Here is a 17,517-nt window from a genome sequence, read left to right on the forward strand (position 1 = left end):
ACCAGCCAGGAAAATCTTTCCCAGAAGCTCCCAGCAAATTTAAGTCTCTTATATTATTGGCCAGAATTGCATAAGATGTGTATTGCTAAACCACTCATTGGCAAAGGGAATGAAAATTGCCACAACTGACTTAGACCACAGTGTTATAACCTCAGTGTTAGCAATTTATTCTCATCTCTTTTTTGGAAGAAGCTCTTCCCGCTTGCTTTGCTGTTTGGTTCTCTGCTATAGTTCAGATAGGTAAGGTTTTCTAGATTACTCGGTTTCATATCATTGTGTTGCTGTTATTCAGTACCTCAAATCTGCTAGTATTGTTGAAATCCTCTGTGTCATCAACTGTGTTAGATTCTAGGATTCAGCAGTGAATAAGAAACTTACAGTATTGTTTGGAAATATGCTTAACAGAAGAGTGTTTTGATAGAATTGTGCACTAAAGTTAATTTATATTATGGGTTTAATACCATTGTTTATATCTTTGGTTTTATGAGAAAAATCTTGAGTTTCAAACTCAAGCTTATATTTAATTAATAAAAGAATCTTTTGGGATATTTCAAACACAGTCTTTCTTAAGTTGACCTTCCCTTTCTGTGTTATGTGGTCACATGCTTTATTATAGAAGTGCGTGAGAGCCCTGTCCAGTGTGACTTGGTTGGTTGAGTGTCATTGCCAGTTTAATTCCTTATCAGGGCACATGCCGGGCGTTGTGGGCTTCATCCCCATAGGGGCGTGCAGGAAGCGGTCAATCCATGTTTCTCGCTCAGACTGATGTTTTTCTCTTTCTCCCTCTCCAAAAATCAATAAAAAATCTATACAAAGAAAAAAGAAGTGCCCTAACTGAAGGGTCCCAGGTTCGATTCCAGTCAAGGGCATGTACCTTGGTTGCGAGCACATCCCCAATAGGGGGTGTGCAGGAGGCAGCTGATTGATGTTTCTCTCTCATTGATGTTTCTAACTCTCTATCCCTCTCCCTTCCTCTGTAAAAAATCAATAAAATACATTAAAAAAAAAGAAAAGAAAAAAGAAGTGCATGATAAATTAACCTAAATTAAACTATTCAAGTTACTTACATCTAAAACTGTACTATGTGTTTCTGAAGCATAATATTTTAATTTTCCAGTTAATGTACCAAAGGTTTTAACAGTAATACCTTTAGTTTAAGAGCCAACTGAAATGTTTTTTAAAATACTATTTAATACTATTTGGTAAATTGGTTCTTATTTATTTTATTGATTGCTTTTTTTTTTTAGAGAACAAGAGGAAGAGGGGGGGAAAGGAGAGAGGGAGGAGCTTGTTGTTCCACTTACTTATTTATGCATTGATTGATTGATTCTTTTTTTAAAAATCTTTATTGTTCAGATTATTACAGTTGTTCCTCTTTTTCCCCCTATAGCTCCCCTCCAACCAGTTCCCACCCGACCCCATGCCCTTACCCCCCCACTGTCCTCGTTCATAGGTGTAAGATTTTTGTCCAGTCTCTTCCCGCACCCCCTTCCCCCCGAGAATTGTTAGTCCTCTCCCTTTCTGTGCCCCTGATTCTATTATATTCACCAATTTATTCTGTTCATCAGATTTTTTATTCACTTGATTTTTAGATTCACTTGTTGATAGATATGTATTTGTTGTTCATAATTTTTATTTTGACCTTTTCTTCCTCTTCTTAGAGAATACCCTTCAGCATTTCATATAATACTGGTTTGGTGGTGATGAACTCCTTTAGCTTTTTCTTATCTTTGAAGCTCTTTATCTGACCTTCAATTCTAAATGATAGTTTTGCTAGGTAGAGTAATCTTGGTTGTAGATTCTTGCTATTCATCACTTTGTATATTTCTTGCCACTCCTTTCTGGCCTGCATAGTTTCTGTTGAGAAATGAGCTAACAGTCATATGGGTACTCCCTTGTAGGTAACTACCTGTTTTTCTCTTGCTGCTTTTAATATTCTCTCTTTGTCTTTTGCCCTTGGCATTTTAATTATGATGTGTCTTGGTATGGTCCTCTTTGGATTCCTTTTGTTTGGGGTTCTCTACGCTTCCTGGACTTGTAAGTCTATTTCTTTCACCAGGTGGGGGAAGTTTTCTGTCATTATTTCTTCAAATAGGTTTTCAATATCTTGCTCTCTCTCTTCTTCTGGCACCCCCATAATTCGGATGTTGGTATGCTTGAAGTTGTCCCAGAGGCTCCTTACACTATCTTCATATTTTTAGATTGTTTTTTCCTTTTGCTTTTCCAGTTGGGTGTTTTTTGCTTCATCGTATTTCAAATCTTTGACTTGATTCTTGGGATTCTCTAGTCTGCTGTTGGATATCTGTATATTATTCTTTATTTCAGTCAGTGCTTAATTTCTGATTGGTCCTTTTTCATATCCTTGAGTGTCTCACTAAATTTCTCAGAGGTTTCTAGAAGATTATTGAGTAACCTTATAACCATGGTTTTGAACTCTATATCCAGTATTTTGCTTTCATCCATTTCTTTCATTTGTGACTTGTTTCTTTGTCTCCGCATTTTGGCTGCATCCCTGTGTTTGTTTCTATGTACTGGGTAGCTGCTAAGTCTCCTTGAGTTGATAGAGTGGTCTTGTGTGGTTGGTGTCCTATAGGGCTCAGTGGCTCAGCCTCCCCAGACACCTGAGGTGGACGCTCTTGGTGCACCCCTTTGTGGGCTGTTTGCACAGTCTTGTTGTAGGTAACCCTTGATTGCTGTTGCTATCACTGGGAGGAATTGACCTCCAGGCTGTGTCTACACTGGAAGATCTGTTGCGCAGAAGGCACCCTTATGGGGCAGGACTTGCTTCAGTGGGGCTTTGGTGTTCACTGAGTCTGCCCTTTGAGTGGTCTCACTCTGACCACTGGGTACACTGGCTCTGGAATCTCCAAGGAGGTGCAAGGTCAGCCACTGTTTAGGGCCACCCAGCAGGAGCTACAGAGACATCCGCAGATTCCTCCTCTTTGTATGGGGTTTGGAAGTGCCCAGACGAGGCCCAGCTGTGAAGCAAGGCCGCTGCTGCTGCCAGGCCTTGGGCCTTCTTTTGGAAGCTCTGGGGCTCTCTGACCCAGCTGCAGTTTGACAGGTTTTAGACGAAAGGACAAGCCATTCATATGTAAAAGGCAATGTGCACAGCTTGGGTGGGGTTGTAAATTGGGTGGGGGGGTGGGTCTCTGGGGAATCATCAGGGTGGAGCAAACAGCAGTGGCTGCCAGTCAGCCCTGAACCGGAGAAGTCCCCGGGTCTCCGTGTCCTGTGCACCCATGCAGTAACAATGATCTCTGCGAGCACCTCTAAGAGTAAGCTGCCCTCGCATTCCTATCCCGATGCCAGACAGTCCAGTTTCTCCCGTATGTGCCTGGGTCCCCCAGAGTCTCACCTGGAACTGGAGTTCAGAGCAAGCGGGAGCTTTTATCTCCTTCCCGGTTAAAAGAGCAGCACATCCAGTTGCCAGCACTTTCCGTGCCTCCGCACCTCTTACCAGTCTCACTGCTCTTTTTTCATCTCTCTAGTTGTGGAACTTCCACTCAGCCAGCTTTCCCACGGTTCTGGGTGGTAGTTGTTCTGCCGTTTAGTTGTGGTTTTGATGGGGTTGTGAGAGGCAGCAAGTATAGGTCATTACCTATGCCGCCATCTTGGTTTTCCCCCTTCTTGATTGTTTCTTGTATGTGCCCTGATTTGGATTGAACCCACAACCTTGGCGTATCAGGACAATGCTCTAACCAATGGAGCTAGCTGGCTCGGGCCAGTTCTTTTTTTTTTTTTTTTTAATGGTTCTATGAATGCGGCTGTAGTGTTTACAGCAGTATTTGTACAGTAAGTGTGGGGTGCTTTTTATGGGTGCTAAGAGAAGGAAAATGAAGATGAGGCAGAGGGGATTTGGAGAGGTGGAAGGAAAAATGTATAGTTAATATTGCTGATTTTGTGAATACTAAGAACTCTACTTTTTGACATCTAGTACAAAATCAAAAATCACCTTAAAGTTTGTCTTAGACTTGGTCTGTTTATCAAAAGCATATTTATGCTATTCTTTTCTATAAAGTAAATCTTGTTAATAGAGAAGTTAATGGGAGATGTTGTAACAGTTCAGAGCCAAAGATAGCTATACTCTCTACAATTGATGTTTTTCACAGATGGGCTCTTTAAAGCACCCTGGTTAGTGATTTTAAAGTCACCTCAGTGGTTTAAGATTTAACAACTTTAATAATTTTGAGAACCAAAAAGGATGTGTCCATTTTGATGGCAAAAGAAGATATTTTATAAAGGCAATGCGGGTTAAAATGAACTTTCCCCATTTGTTTGGAGATGCTTACTGAGTAAAAATTATAATGTTAGCTTTGTATAACAAAATATTAGACTATATATCTAGAAAGTTTGATTTTCATGAATTTTGAATCATTAAGAAGCTCTGATGTGTTTTTAAAAGAATTACCTTTTCCTTAATGTGTTTCCTAGAACTTAGAGGCTTGAAATTTTAGACATTAAATCTTCGATAAAAATTGTATTTACTTATACTTGCTTAGTGTTCCGTCTTGACTGGATCTCTTAGGGTTGTTGAAGATAAGTTCATCATGCTGAAAGCTTGTGGTAAATTACCTTGAACATTAAGTGATTAAAGTTTTGGGGGACATTTTGCCTGTGTAAATCCCATTTCTGCACATGTGCGTGTTTACACCTTGGGTTATAGGACTGTAGCACTGTACTGCAAAGTAGGGAAAGCTTTTCTTCATTCACAGTATTTCTGATTTGCAAAAAGGGATTTGCAGATCTGTACCTTCTGTGAAGCACACTCTGTCCTTTTGATTGCCTTTATTTACCTTTTAGTAAAGAAGTCCAATGTGATTTAGCTGGTCTTAAACAGCTCTTAGGGAAGGTTTTCTGAAGTTTATGTTTTGTCATATATTTGTGCATGTAAGAGAATGGAGGGAGGATAGATGATTCAGGATCTTGGACTTTGGAGACAGTATATTTTCCTTTATTATAGACTTTTTAGCCTAAAGCTTGAAACTTTTTTTTCACACCAAGGAAATTGTGTTGTAATAAATCCTATCTAATAAAAGAGTAATATGCAAATTAACCACTCAGCTACACCCAAAAGCCACGCCCACCAGCCAATCAGTAGCGAGTATGCAAATTAACCCAACCAAGATGGCTGCGGCCACGGAGCGAGCAGGAGGCTTGGGTTTCCCCAGCAATGGAGGAAGCCAAGCTTTCTGTACACCCTGGTGGGCCCAGGCCTCCACTCAAGGCTACAAAGTTTCAATTATAGAAGATAAATAAATCCCAACAAAAATGGCGGCAGCCACGGAGCTGTAGAGAGCAGGAGGCTTGGGTTGCCCCCGGCGATGGAGAAAGCCAAGCTCCCGCAGCCCTGGCCTGCCTTGGCCTCTGCTACAAAGTTTCAATTATAGAAGATACATAAATCCCAGATACCAGGGCCTCCGCTTGGGTTGCCAGGGGGCGTGACCGGCCTGCAAACCACCACAGGCCCCTCACCCAGTCCGCCCCATGCCCTCTGGGAACCCCCACCCTGATCCAGGACACCCTTCAGGGCAAACCAGCTGGCCCCCACCCATGCACCAGGCCTCTATCCTATCTAATAAAAGAGTGATATGCAAATTCACTGTCACTCCAACACACAAGATGGCTTCCCCCATGTGGTCAAAGATGAATGCCCCCATGTGGACACAAGATTGCCACCACAAGATGGCCAGCAGGGGAGGGCAGTTGGGAGGGACCAGGCCTGCAAGGAAGGGCAGTTGTGGGGGACCCAAGCCTGCAGGGGAGAGCAGTTGGGGGGGACCAGGCCTGCAGGGGAGGGCAGTTGGGGTGACCAGGCCTGCAGGGGAGGACAGTTAGGGGCAAACAGGCTGGCAGGAGAGCAGTTAGGCATCAATCAGGCTGGCAGGGGAGTGGTTAGGGGGTGATCAGGCTGGCAGGCAGAAGCGGTTAGGGGCAATCAGGAAGGCAGGTAGGTGAGCAGTTGGGAGCCAGCAGTCCTGGATTGTGAGAGGGTTCCCAGATTGGAGAGGGTGCAGGCTGGGCTGAGGGGGACACACACACACACACACACACACACACCTGTGCACGAATTTCGTGTACCGGGCCTCTAGTAGTGCTATAATAAACAGTGATTGCTAAGTGGTTTGCATGTTGATTTTACTTATTATTTGATCCATTGGAAATATCTGTAGGAATTAGAATCAGTCCGTATACTGTTTTAACCTTTATGAGAAAAGGTTAATTTGTTCCCACACACACCCTTAGGGAAGAATGGAGTTGTTAGCAAAGAATGAGTTTGGAGGAAAATCTTTATGCCATTTCTAAACTGGAAACACAATGTATTTATTTATTTTTAGTATAAGGGAACATTTTAAGACTGACTGTCTCAGAAAAAAATAATAATTTAAAAAAACCTTAACACCAAGTCTCCATTCCTGCCCTGCATCATTTTTCTGAGTGATGATTGGAGTCTTACCCAGAAAAATGTTACGGACCTGGTTAAGTTGTAGCTAACTAGTGTATTGAGAAGACTGTAAGGCTCCTGAATGCAGGCAAAGCATTCCTGATTGCTTTCCCAGGGAGTCTGCCCATGGGAAAGATTTGCACAGCTCTGCGGCAGCCTGCCTGCTGAGGGGCAACACTTGACTGTAAGAAAGGCTGCTATCTGATATGGAGACCGGTTCAGATTGCCCATTTACTAGTACATGAATTTAGTCATTATTGTCAAGACTACTTACCAAAAGTCAGTGTGACATACATGATACTTCTAAATGGACTGGAAGACAAGGGCACTTTGACCTTGCAATGGGGCATAGGTAATGTTCATACAGCTTAAACTTTTCACTTTTTAAATATGAAACAGAATACTTGCTGTTTGAAGTTTTAGTTAAAAGACACATTTGAAGGAACCTATTTTTAAGACCTCTAAAGGAAATAGCATACCTGTCTTTAACATTTTTGTTTCCAGTGTTTACATTTGTGAATATTGTCTCTTCATGCAGGAGTGCACTAATGCAGGAGGGTAGTCACATAGTTGAAACCTATCCCATGATTTAGACCAAGCTGTGCAATTAATTCTTGACCCTCACAATTCCTAATATTCTAGGTGGAAGTTTGACCAAAATGAAAAAAAAGTGCTTACTAAAACTTTGTGATAAAGAGTGTAAATAGGGCCCTGGCTGGTCGCTCAGTGGTTAGAGCATAGGCCCATGGGATCGAAGGGCATGTGCCTTGGTTGCAGATTCCCCAGCCCCGGTAGAGGTGCGTTCAAGAGGCAACCAATCGATGTGTCTCTCTCTTTCTTGCCCTCCTCCCTTCTTTCCACCCTCTCTAGAAATCAATGGGAAAAATATCCTCGGGTGAGGATTAAAAGAAAAAAGTGAAAAAATAGGGGTACTAGCTGGGTGTTCAAATATATTTTGCCTAGGGAGGAATCTGAATGTTGTAGAATTATAAATGTTGGTGCTGCTTCTAGCTGTTTCAGTTTTTTCAATTTGAGATTATTTTTTTTCCAAAGGCCTGAGCCACTTCAGAAATTTTACATGTGAGTAATTTTTTCCATAGAACTATTACCTTTTTTGTTTTAAATACACATGGTTTTTAAAAATCCTCACTCAAGGATATATTTTTATTGATTTTAGAGGGCGGGGGGGAGAGAGAATGAGAAACATTGATGTGAGAGAAGCATTTATCAGTTGCCTCCTGTTCTCGCCCGACCAGGGATCGAACCCTAGACCTTTTGGTATACCGAACAACGCTCCAACCACCCGGCCAGGGCCTATTTAAATATAAAAATACTCAAAATGGGACACTTCTTTGGGTAGAGGTTGGGAAATGGTAAAGTGATAAGTTTCTAAAATACGGTAGAACTTTTCATTGAATTTACATTGAAAGTATATAGTTTTATACATGATGAATTTTTAGTATTGTTTCTATGTGTGTCCTTTTGACAAATAAAAATTTTTTCAGTCTGAAATAAGTTCTTTTTTCCTAAACAGATTTATGAAAATATGCATCAGTTTAATACTGTCTTGGAATTCATGAGATGGAAGCATAGGTCAAAGCTGCTTGGAGAAATTTGGAAGCACAGTTTTATCTCTAGTACATCTCTGAGGTAAGGAAAGACTTTTAAGAAAATAATTAGAATAATGTGAAACATCATTTTTTAACAATTGAAAATAGTTCTAAATCACTGCTATACCTTTAACTTATTTAGTTTCTTTAATCACCTTCCTTATGAATCATAAGTAGTTGTAATATATTCTCCTCTCCTAATAATGTTGAACCTCTTCAGGAATAAAAAATATTTATTACTAAAAACACTTTCTTTAACTGTAGAAAATAAGCATTAAATTATGTATATAATTATATATATTCCTGCTAAAGATGACTAAGCAGAGTTCAGAATAGAAGATTATGTAAAAATTAATGTTTTCTGAAACATTCACACATTTAAATTTTAGGATAAAATTATCTTAGAATAATAGATCTTTGGAGATAGAATTTATTTCATTTAAAGAAGTAGGAACTGTAATAAGATCAGGGACAGGGGAAAGAAATCATTCTAAAACAGTATGTACAGAGAAATCATATTCATTATTTTCAAATTCATTTTGAGCCTCAAATTATCAGGTAAAGGTTTGAATTCTTCAGGGATCTACATTTAAAAAAATAGATAAGACATACACTTTTTTAAAAATCCTCACCTGAGGATAATTTTCCATTGATTTTTAGAGAGCGTAGAAAGAAGAGGGGTAGCGAGGAGGGGGAGAGAGAAATAGAGAGGGTGAGAGAGAGGAAACATCAATGTGAAAAAGACACATTGATTGATTGTCTCCCACACTCACCCTGACCGGGGCCGGGGACCAAGCCTGCTACCAAGGTATGTGCCCTTGACTGGGAATTGAACCTGTGACCCTTTAGCCCGACACTCTAATCACTGAGCAAACTGGCCAGGGCTAAGGATATGCTTTTATTGATTCTGAGAGAGAGAGAGAGAGAGAGAGAGAGAGAGAGACAGAGAGAGAGAGAGACAGAGAGACAGAGAGAGCACCGATTTGTTGTTCCAACTGAGCTACCTAGCCAGGGCCTCAGAGAATATGTTTAGAGATGAATATGCAAACAGTTCATTCTAGTGCAGTTTGGAAAGTGCTGTATGAAATTAGAAAGTGTAGTGGCATCACCTAGAAAGGCTCTACCAATGTTAGAGGAGAAACTGGGGGAGGCGGCAGGGAGGCTGCAAGGAAGAAGTGTCGTTTGAGTAGAATCTTGACCACTGAGTAGAGGATTGCTGGGAGGCAAGGGAATTTCATGCACAGAGCCCAACATAAGCAGGGGAAGTTTGAGATGTGTGGAATATATAAAAAACCGAAGAAAACATTTTGTTGAATTCATTATATAAGAGATGATTTGAGGGACAAGGCTGGAAAGATGTTGATTGTGAAGAAATTTGAATGCCATGGTTAGGAGTTTAGATTTTGTTTTTTGAGTAGTTGGCCATCTTTGAAAATTTTTAACAGGTATTTTGGATTATGGATTATAATCATATTTCGTCACAATTAATCTGGCAGTGATATGAATGATAGTTTGGAAAGGGGAAGATGACGAAAGCAGAGAGATGATTATGATCCTCTTAATTGTTTTAAGCAAAAAATAATGAGGCTCTTGATTAAGATAGTGATCAACATACCCAAAATTATGAAAATCTTTAGCATTGGTTATTGAACAGATGTTTAATTTTCTTCTTGTCTACCCTTACATGTACGATGCGCTTTAGCCAATTAGTTGAAATTGTCCTATATTTTCTCTCCTTCCTATTCATGTTTTTTTTTTTTTCCTGGCATGCTTTTCCTCTTTTTCTCTCCTGTGGAAGACCTATCTATCAACTTTTAAAAATCCATCTCAGTGCCAGTTCATCCCTAACATTCCTTCTGATCTCAATTCCTTTGACTCTAAGAATATGTTTCTCATAATTTAAGGCACTTATTTTTATTCTACAAGATATTACTTTTTCTTTTTTGTCCCTGTTAAACTGTAACAGAAAGTCAGAAAGACAAAATCAGAAAAAAAAAGGAACATGGTCCCATCCTCTGTTTATAGTCATCATATCAATAAAGTGTGTGTGTGTGTGTGTGTGTGTGTATGTGTGTGTGTGTGTGTGTGTGTGTGTGTGTGTGTGTAATATGAGTAATGATAATCAATAATGCCAGATAAAAGTGATGAATGCCAAAGGAGTAAATCATTACTTTCTAGTCAGGGTTCTATAGCTCTGAGAAGTACAAGTAGAAATCGGAGGGGTTGGTTGAGCTGGGCTTTGAAAAATCAGTAGAATTTGGATAGGTAAAGAAAGAATTAAAAGATGTTTCTGGAAAAGCTGATTAATAGAAAACGAATACTTCTGTAGTCATGTGGTGGAGGTCTTGGTAAGTATAGTAAGTGTGACTTAGAGAAAATTACATTTTGGGCAACTTACTGTAGCAGTGAGGTATGAACATACATCATTCGGGATGTGGAGTGAGGAGTCGGGGAGCTCAGATAGTTGTAGCAGTAGACAGGCATGAGGTAATCCAAATTTAACCAGAGTGGTAATCTATATATATAAAAGCCCAGTAACTGCAATGGCAGAACGACCAGAAAAACCAGTGGCTATGGCGCGCACTGTGGCAGCCAACCAGCCTGATCGTCCCCCTACCCCCCCACCAGCCCCTGATCGGCCACCAACCACCCACGGCCCCTCCTCCCGGCTGGCGCAGCCCGATGGGCCCCCATCGGTATGGGCCAGCCAGACCCCACCCATCCATGAATTCATGCACTGTGCCTCTAGTAGTAGAAATAAAAAAGAAAGACTAAATGGAGTAGATATTGTGAAGGCTGAAGAAACACTGATTGTGACTCAATGTTGGGAAGAGGTGATGATGTTCATATATTTATCTTGATAGTAGGGACAGTGCTGAGCATCATTAACCTTTTGCACTCGGATGTCGAGTGTGACTCGACACGGTTAGCATCGGTAGCAGGAATCGAGAAAAAAGCAAGCGAGTGCAAAGGGTTAATAGCAAACATAAATAATTCTTACATATAACAGATGTTTTTATACATTATTTTTCAAGCCTTAGCGTATTGAAAGGGAGTAGTATGAAAAATACAAGTATTATCTCTTATAGAAGAAGAGCATGTTATAGAAAAATACTCTTCTGTTCATATTTATCTCTTTTGCTATAGTTTTAAATGCTATGTAAGAGTCAGTGAAATTAAGAATGTTTAAAGTATTTCTACAGGTATAATTCTGACCCTTAATGAAGGATGGTATTATCTTGTTTTAATAGAGTTACTGGTAAATGAATATGGCCTGTGGAGAAATTTATTAAACAAAATGTGATAGTTCCACATTAACAAGTAAGCGTAGTATGGTATTGTCCTTAGAGAAATACCTTATAGTGAGGTAATAAGTTACCTCAGATAAAACTAGCTAGTTTTGATGCTTTTGTTTTTTTCAACTCAACTCATGATTTAGGACTTTGCAATATTTAGAAAAAATCTAACACTGTATATTGAAAATAGTCACTGTTTGTTCCCTAATTGTATATTGTGTAAAACCAGAACACATTACATTGTGGAGGAAATAAAGCATTCGCGTTAAGAAAACATTGGGCTTTGAACTATTATCAAAGTTATTTCCTCTCTAAATAAATTCAGTTAAATTCTCTGCCTGGATGGAGTGGCTCAGTGGTTGAGCATCAACCTATGAACCAGGAGGTTCCAGTTCGATTCCTGCTCAGGGCACATGCCCGGTTGCAGGCTTGACGCCCAGCAGGGGGCGTGCAGGAGGCAGCCAATCAATGTTTCTCACATTGATGTTTCTATCTCTTCCTCTCCCTTCCTCTCTCTAAAAGCAATATAAACATATATTTTTTAAATCAAATTAAGCCCTAACCGGTTTCTCAGTGGTTAGAGCATCAGCCCACAGACTGAAGGGTTTTGGGTTCCATCCGGCCGAGGGCACATACCTCGGTTGCAGTTTTGATCCCGGCCTAGTCTGGGAGCGTGTGAGAAGCAACCAATACATGTGTCTCTTTCTGTCTCTCCCCTCCCTTCCACTCTCTCTAAAAATCAATGGAAAAAATATCCTCAGATGAGGATATTTTTTAAATCCTGTTACAATCTTAAATTAATATTTGTATTATATTATCGACATATGTATGTGTACTTAAAGGTTTTTGTTTTTTGGGTGTGTGTGTTTGTGTGTGTTTTTTTAATTGGTTTTAGAGAGGAAAGGAGAGGGAGAGAGAAAGATAGAAACATCAATGATGATAGAGAATCATTGATCGGCTGCCTCCTGCACGCCCCACACTGGGGATCGAGCCCACAACCTGGACATTTGCCCTTGACCAGAATCGAACCTAGGACCCTGCAGTCTGCAGGCTGACGCTCTATCCACTGAACAAAACTGGCCAGGGCCACAGATGAATTTTTTTTTTAAAGTTCATAGCTACATATTTATTTTTATAACTTCCATTGATAGTAACATTTTTTATTTAAGGTAGTGACAATATGTTCCCTTTGTTTTTTCTCTGTTTTGAACTGTGGTTTAGAAACTAGAGTTAATCAGACTTTCAGTTTATGGCAGTAAAATTACTGTCTTTGTTCTTTATAAGGTCCCTCATTTATTTATCTTATCTCTTTTATTCTTGATCTCTGCTCCCATTTTCCTCTCTTCCTGCCAGAGCAAACCTCTCTAATTTGTATGCAATGTGCCTTTGAATGAATATATCCTTGTAGGACATATAGTGTTGTTGGGGTGTATATATGTGTGTAGTTGATTTAATTAGGTTTTTGCTACAAATATTCTGCACTTTTTTCTGGTTTTCTTCAGTACTGGAAGGATAAGATCTCTCCGTGTGGCTTTGTGTACATTGTTCATTGCTTCGGACTTATGTTTAGTATTCCATATGTGCAAGCACCACATTCTGCTGCTTTAAGACGCAACACACTCTTGTCAAAAGCGTGGACACTGGAGCCACGCTGCTTACGTTTGAACCCTGACTGCATCACTTCTCAGTTGGGGATTCTTTTGAAAGTAGAGCCTGAGATAAGGACTATGGCTGAGTAGTTTATTTGGGAGGTCATCCAACGAAGCAGAAATGAGAGAATAGGAAAAATGAGTCAGAAAGCGTGAATTTACATCAAGTGTGTTAATGAATTAGTTATCATTGGGCAACTGGGATTCCATCACCCTGGGGATCCTCGAAATGCACCTCAGTATTGTCCCACCAAAGGACAGGGAGCTGAGGGTTGCTCCTTGAGCTTTAACGTGGGCACTCATGTGGTTGTGCCTCAGTGTTACAAAAAACCCTTGGGCTCACAGTGCTCCCCAGGTGCTGCCGGGCAGTACACAGAAGTGCAGCGTGGCTGTATTGAGACGGCAGCTGTGCTGAGGAGGTGTGTTCAGAGTGCCTGCATGACTGCTTGGTCCACGCCTTTTACTACTTAGATCACCGCATGTCCCATTAAGTCTGCTCTGTCAGTGACCCTTCAAAGTGGTGCTGGTTATAATTGCTAGAAGAAATCTCTAAGACAGGAGGTTAGTGGGACAAGCGGTAGTACCCATTACTGCTTCTAGTCCTGGACCATAGTTGTTTTTCTCCGTGAGACACTCTATAAACCTGGTGATAATGGAGCTGGCGATAGGAGGTGCTGTAACGGGGTGGTAGGGAGGAGACAAGCCCACATTTGCAGTAAGTGTCCGCTCTGCATCCACATGTGTCAGTTGGCCTGTGGAAAGCCTTCCTCTGTCACGGCTCCACTCATGGCCCTGTTGGTCAAGCTTTGAGATGGCTAAGGTCCACCGATCAGTTATCCCATCTGTAGCTGGGATGTCGTGAAATGCTGCCTCTGTGGTTGGTGGGCATTAGCATAAGACATAAAGATTGGCACTTTGTGCATCTAAATGGCTGTTTTCCAGCTTTCTTGTCTCTATAGTTGCTCCTTCTGTCTCCCTAATCAGTTAGCATATCCCACTGAGAGAATTTTCTCCTCGCTGTTGTCTTAGAGCCACCATGTAGGGCTGGAGAGCAGTACACTCACCTGTGACTTGAATCTGATAGCCAGGCCCCAGGTTTTTCTGTTTTGTCATTGGTACCAAGGACCTCCCATAGAGCCATTGGTGTGAGCAGAGTGAAGACAGGAGAGTGACACGGGTCAGTGACATGAGGCTCTAGCCTCTTACTGTTTCCTGTCCCCCTCTGCACCTGCCTAGGTCGTGCTACAAATACACTGTTTCCACTGTACACCTGACCTTGTGACTTGGTGGATCGTGATGGGTAGCCGTAGTCACAAAACCTTTGATGTTCCATGGTTGGGTTCTTTACTAAGGCCCAATATCATGCAAGGAGCTATACTTTTCATACAGTGTTATAGAAGGCATATCCTTCCATCAGAAAATCTAGAAGTCTGTGTTGCAATAACCTCTTTGGGACTTGTCAGAGAATCTACACAGCATCTCTGTCTGCCCCAGGTACCTCCAGTCCCTTGGAGTCGGGGAGTCAGAGCAGCAGGGCAGCTTGTACTGGAGCTCTGCATGCTGGGGGCCTCTGCTCTCCCTTCTGATCAACACCGCAGCCTTCTGATTCAGCCAGTCTCATCCTTTGAAAACATTTTAGCCCTAGCCGGTTTGGCTCAGTGGATAGAGCATCAGCCCGCAGATTGAAGGGTCCTGGGTTTGATTCTGGTCAAGGGCACGTACCTTGATTGCAGGTTCCCCAGCCCTGGTTGGGGTGCATACAGGAGGCAAGCAATCGATGTGTCTCCCTCACATGATGTTTCTGTCTCTTCCTATCCCTTCCACTCTCTGAAAATCAATGGAAAATATCCTCAGGTGAGGATTAACAACAACAAAAAAGTTTTAAATGTTTTGGCCCTGGGCAGGTAGCTCAGTTGGTTGGAACATCATCCTGGTATGCCAAGGTTGGGGGTTTGATCCCCGGTCAGGGCACATGTGAGAATCAGTGAATGAATGTGTGAATGGGTGGAACAACAAGTCTGTTTCTCTCTCTCTCTCTCTCTCTCTCTCTCTCTCTCTCTCTCTCTCTTTTTCTCTCTCAAATCAATAAAGTTTAAAACATCGTTTAGATCTTTTTAAATATATCAGTCATCTTTCATTAGGTGTTAATTCTCAGTTAGTGTACGAAAAGATTCAGCAAGGTTGAGTTCCACAAGGAAGGGTGCAGGGCCAAGAAGGTCATGGTGGGAATGCAGAGTGCACCCTTCCTGCGGGGCCCCCTTCAGGGATTCCGTGGAGCCATTTGTGTTTGAGTTCCTTGTATGAAAAGCAGTAAAGCATGTCAGCTGCCAGCACCACAGAAACCCCAGAAATGCTCCATTTCTTCACATTGACACACTGGTGGTGAGACTGGAGTAACCTGGAATGCTCAGACAGTGCCTCTGAGGTGAGATCTCACGTCAGCATCCAGTTTGGCAGCTCCTTCATTTTGACATCCATGAGTTTCTTCTCCTTCACTGGCATGACTGACGCCATCTGGGTGTCTGCTGTCACCCACTGTCGACTGTTAGTTCTGCTTAAATTGAAGCCACCTGCTCTGATGTTACCTTAGCTTATGCTGCAGTTGCTGAGTTTCCTTTAAATGAATTGTGTATTTTTTACCCCCACTCCTGGGGATTTGGGGATCCCTAAGCACTTATTTTGTTCTGTCGCAGGGGAAGGGTGCCTCTAGGTCTGAGGAAATCTGTTAGTTGCTGCATTGTAGCAAAGCAGTTAGAGCTCCAGGCTTGAGGAAAAGCTGAGCTATATCTTTCCTATTGGTCTCTCCTTGGACCCCATTATAAATTTAGTCCCACACCCCCTCTCTTCTGTAGGGAAACCTAGAACTTGGGGTCTCAGAGACACCCTGCACGCCTTGCCCTCAGCTCTTTGGTTAATAGGCTCCTCTGAAGGGAGACAGAAAGTTTATTCCCCTTTTCTTCAGTTCAGGTCGCATGGCTCTTTTCTTAATATAAATTTGGTAGATATGCTCTTGGCTTTCTTACTTGATCATTCTCCAGTTTGGATGCTTTCATGGTAGATCCAGGTGGTTTCGTTTATTGCGTTGTATCTGATACTGTGGGGAGAGCATGCCACAAGATTTATGGGAGCATCTTTTTGGTTAATATTCTATAGCGACATTTCCATTCATAGCTTCATCCTCCATCCTAATACTTCTGTTAACGTAAAAAAACATTCAAACCTGTAAAGGATTTTTGTGAGTTTATTTGAGCCAAACTGTGGACAGTTGCCAGGAAGCAGTATCTCAATGGATTGGGATAAAGCTCCGGAGAATGGTGGTTTTTCATCTATTTTTATATATTGCAATCAAAGGAGGGGGTGTAGGTGGGTTATATGAAATCCATTGGTGATAGATTAGAAGGGGAGAAAGCAAAGGGGGGGAAACCCCGGGGATTGGATAAAAAGTTAAATGATAGACACATACTTAGGTGGGTGCAGGAACAATTAACATGATAATGAAGGAATCTGTGGTATCTGTCCTGGTGCTCAGGCACATTAGGTTGTGCCCCAAGGGGTCCAGAAAAAAGGAAGTTACAAATTAACCAGACATTTCAAGGATATGTTACTACAAATGCAAAAAAACAGATAGGCTCAGTTAATGTAAAGGTTGACCTTGTCAGGGAAGATACCAGCCTAGGACGTAACTGCCCACCATAACTGCTTTTAATTAAAGTTTAATTTCATCCTTTGTGGTGACTTTAGGTCTCTGAGTTTGCAAGACCGCCATGCAGGCCTTCCCTGAGCTTGTCAGGTCAGCATGTGGCCCCTTTCGTCCACACTTCTTTTCTGCTCCACCATCTTAAATTTCCATCTGTCTATACGATAGTTTCCAGCCAGGCCTCTCAGTCAGAAATTCCAGTTCCTCTGAGCGCCATCTACTTCCCACCTTTTCTTCCTTTCCTCTCTCTCCCTTCACCCATCCTTTGTGAGTTAGTGGCGGAGGTCTGATTGTCTCTTTTCAGAACAACTTTTTAATTTTTAAAAGATTACATAGGCAAGACATGAATAAGTACTTACATAAAATTTTGAACAATACATACCTAGGCTCTCCTTCACCTCCCTCCCATCCCACTGTCCTCCTCACCACCTTCCCCTTCACCCCATTTCCATTTCCCTCGAGTTAATTAGTTATGTAATACCTCTTGATTTTCAAATTTATTCTTATAAAATGCATAATGAGTGAAGGATGAGACAGAGGACCGAAAACCAGGACTACAGGCTTCATTAGAGGAGAAGGACCCTGCGGGCTGTCTCGCAAGGGGAGAGTACCAACACATGCAGAGGTGAACACGCCTTTTGAGGGGAGGAAAGGGAAGGGATGGGGCTTAGGGTACTCAGCACGTGCTGATTGGTGGTTTCATATAAGGCACATGATTAGGCACTTAGGGACTTAGGAATCGAGGGCTTAGGGTATTTGGCAGGTGCTGATTGGTGGTTCAGTGTATAGTCCATATAAGGTGCCTGGTTAGGTGCTCAGG

At 41.7% G+C, this 17,517-nt stretch overlaps 1 protein-coding gene across 2 annotated transcripts in view; it reads left to right on the forward strand.

The window, feature by feature from the left end:
• BMPR1A (bone morphogenetic protein receptor type 1A) overlaps positions 1 to 17,517 on the forward strand; it is a 182,797-nt gene that overhangs the window by 80,944 nt on the left and 84,336 nt on the right. Inside the window, exon 2 of one of the 2 annotated variants that reach the window (XM_079794314.1) lies at positions 7,980 to 8,095. The exons of the other annotated variant lie outside the window; for it this stretch is intronic. The gene's annotated coding sequence lies outside the window, so the exon portion shown is untranslated. The remainder of the gene's footprint in view (positions 1 to 7,979; positions 8,096 to 17,517) is intronic. 2 annotated transcript variants of the gene reach the window in all.

The sequence above is a fragment of the Cnephaeus nilssonii genome (genome assembly GCF_951640355.1).
Source record: "Cnephaeus nilssonii genome assembly, chromosome: 16".
Taxonomy (NCBI): Eukaryota; Metazoa; Chordata; class Mammalia; order Chiroptera; family Vespertilionidae; genus Cnephaeus; species Cnephaeus nilssonii.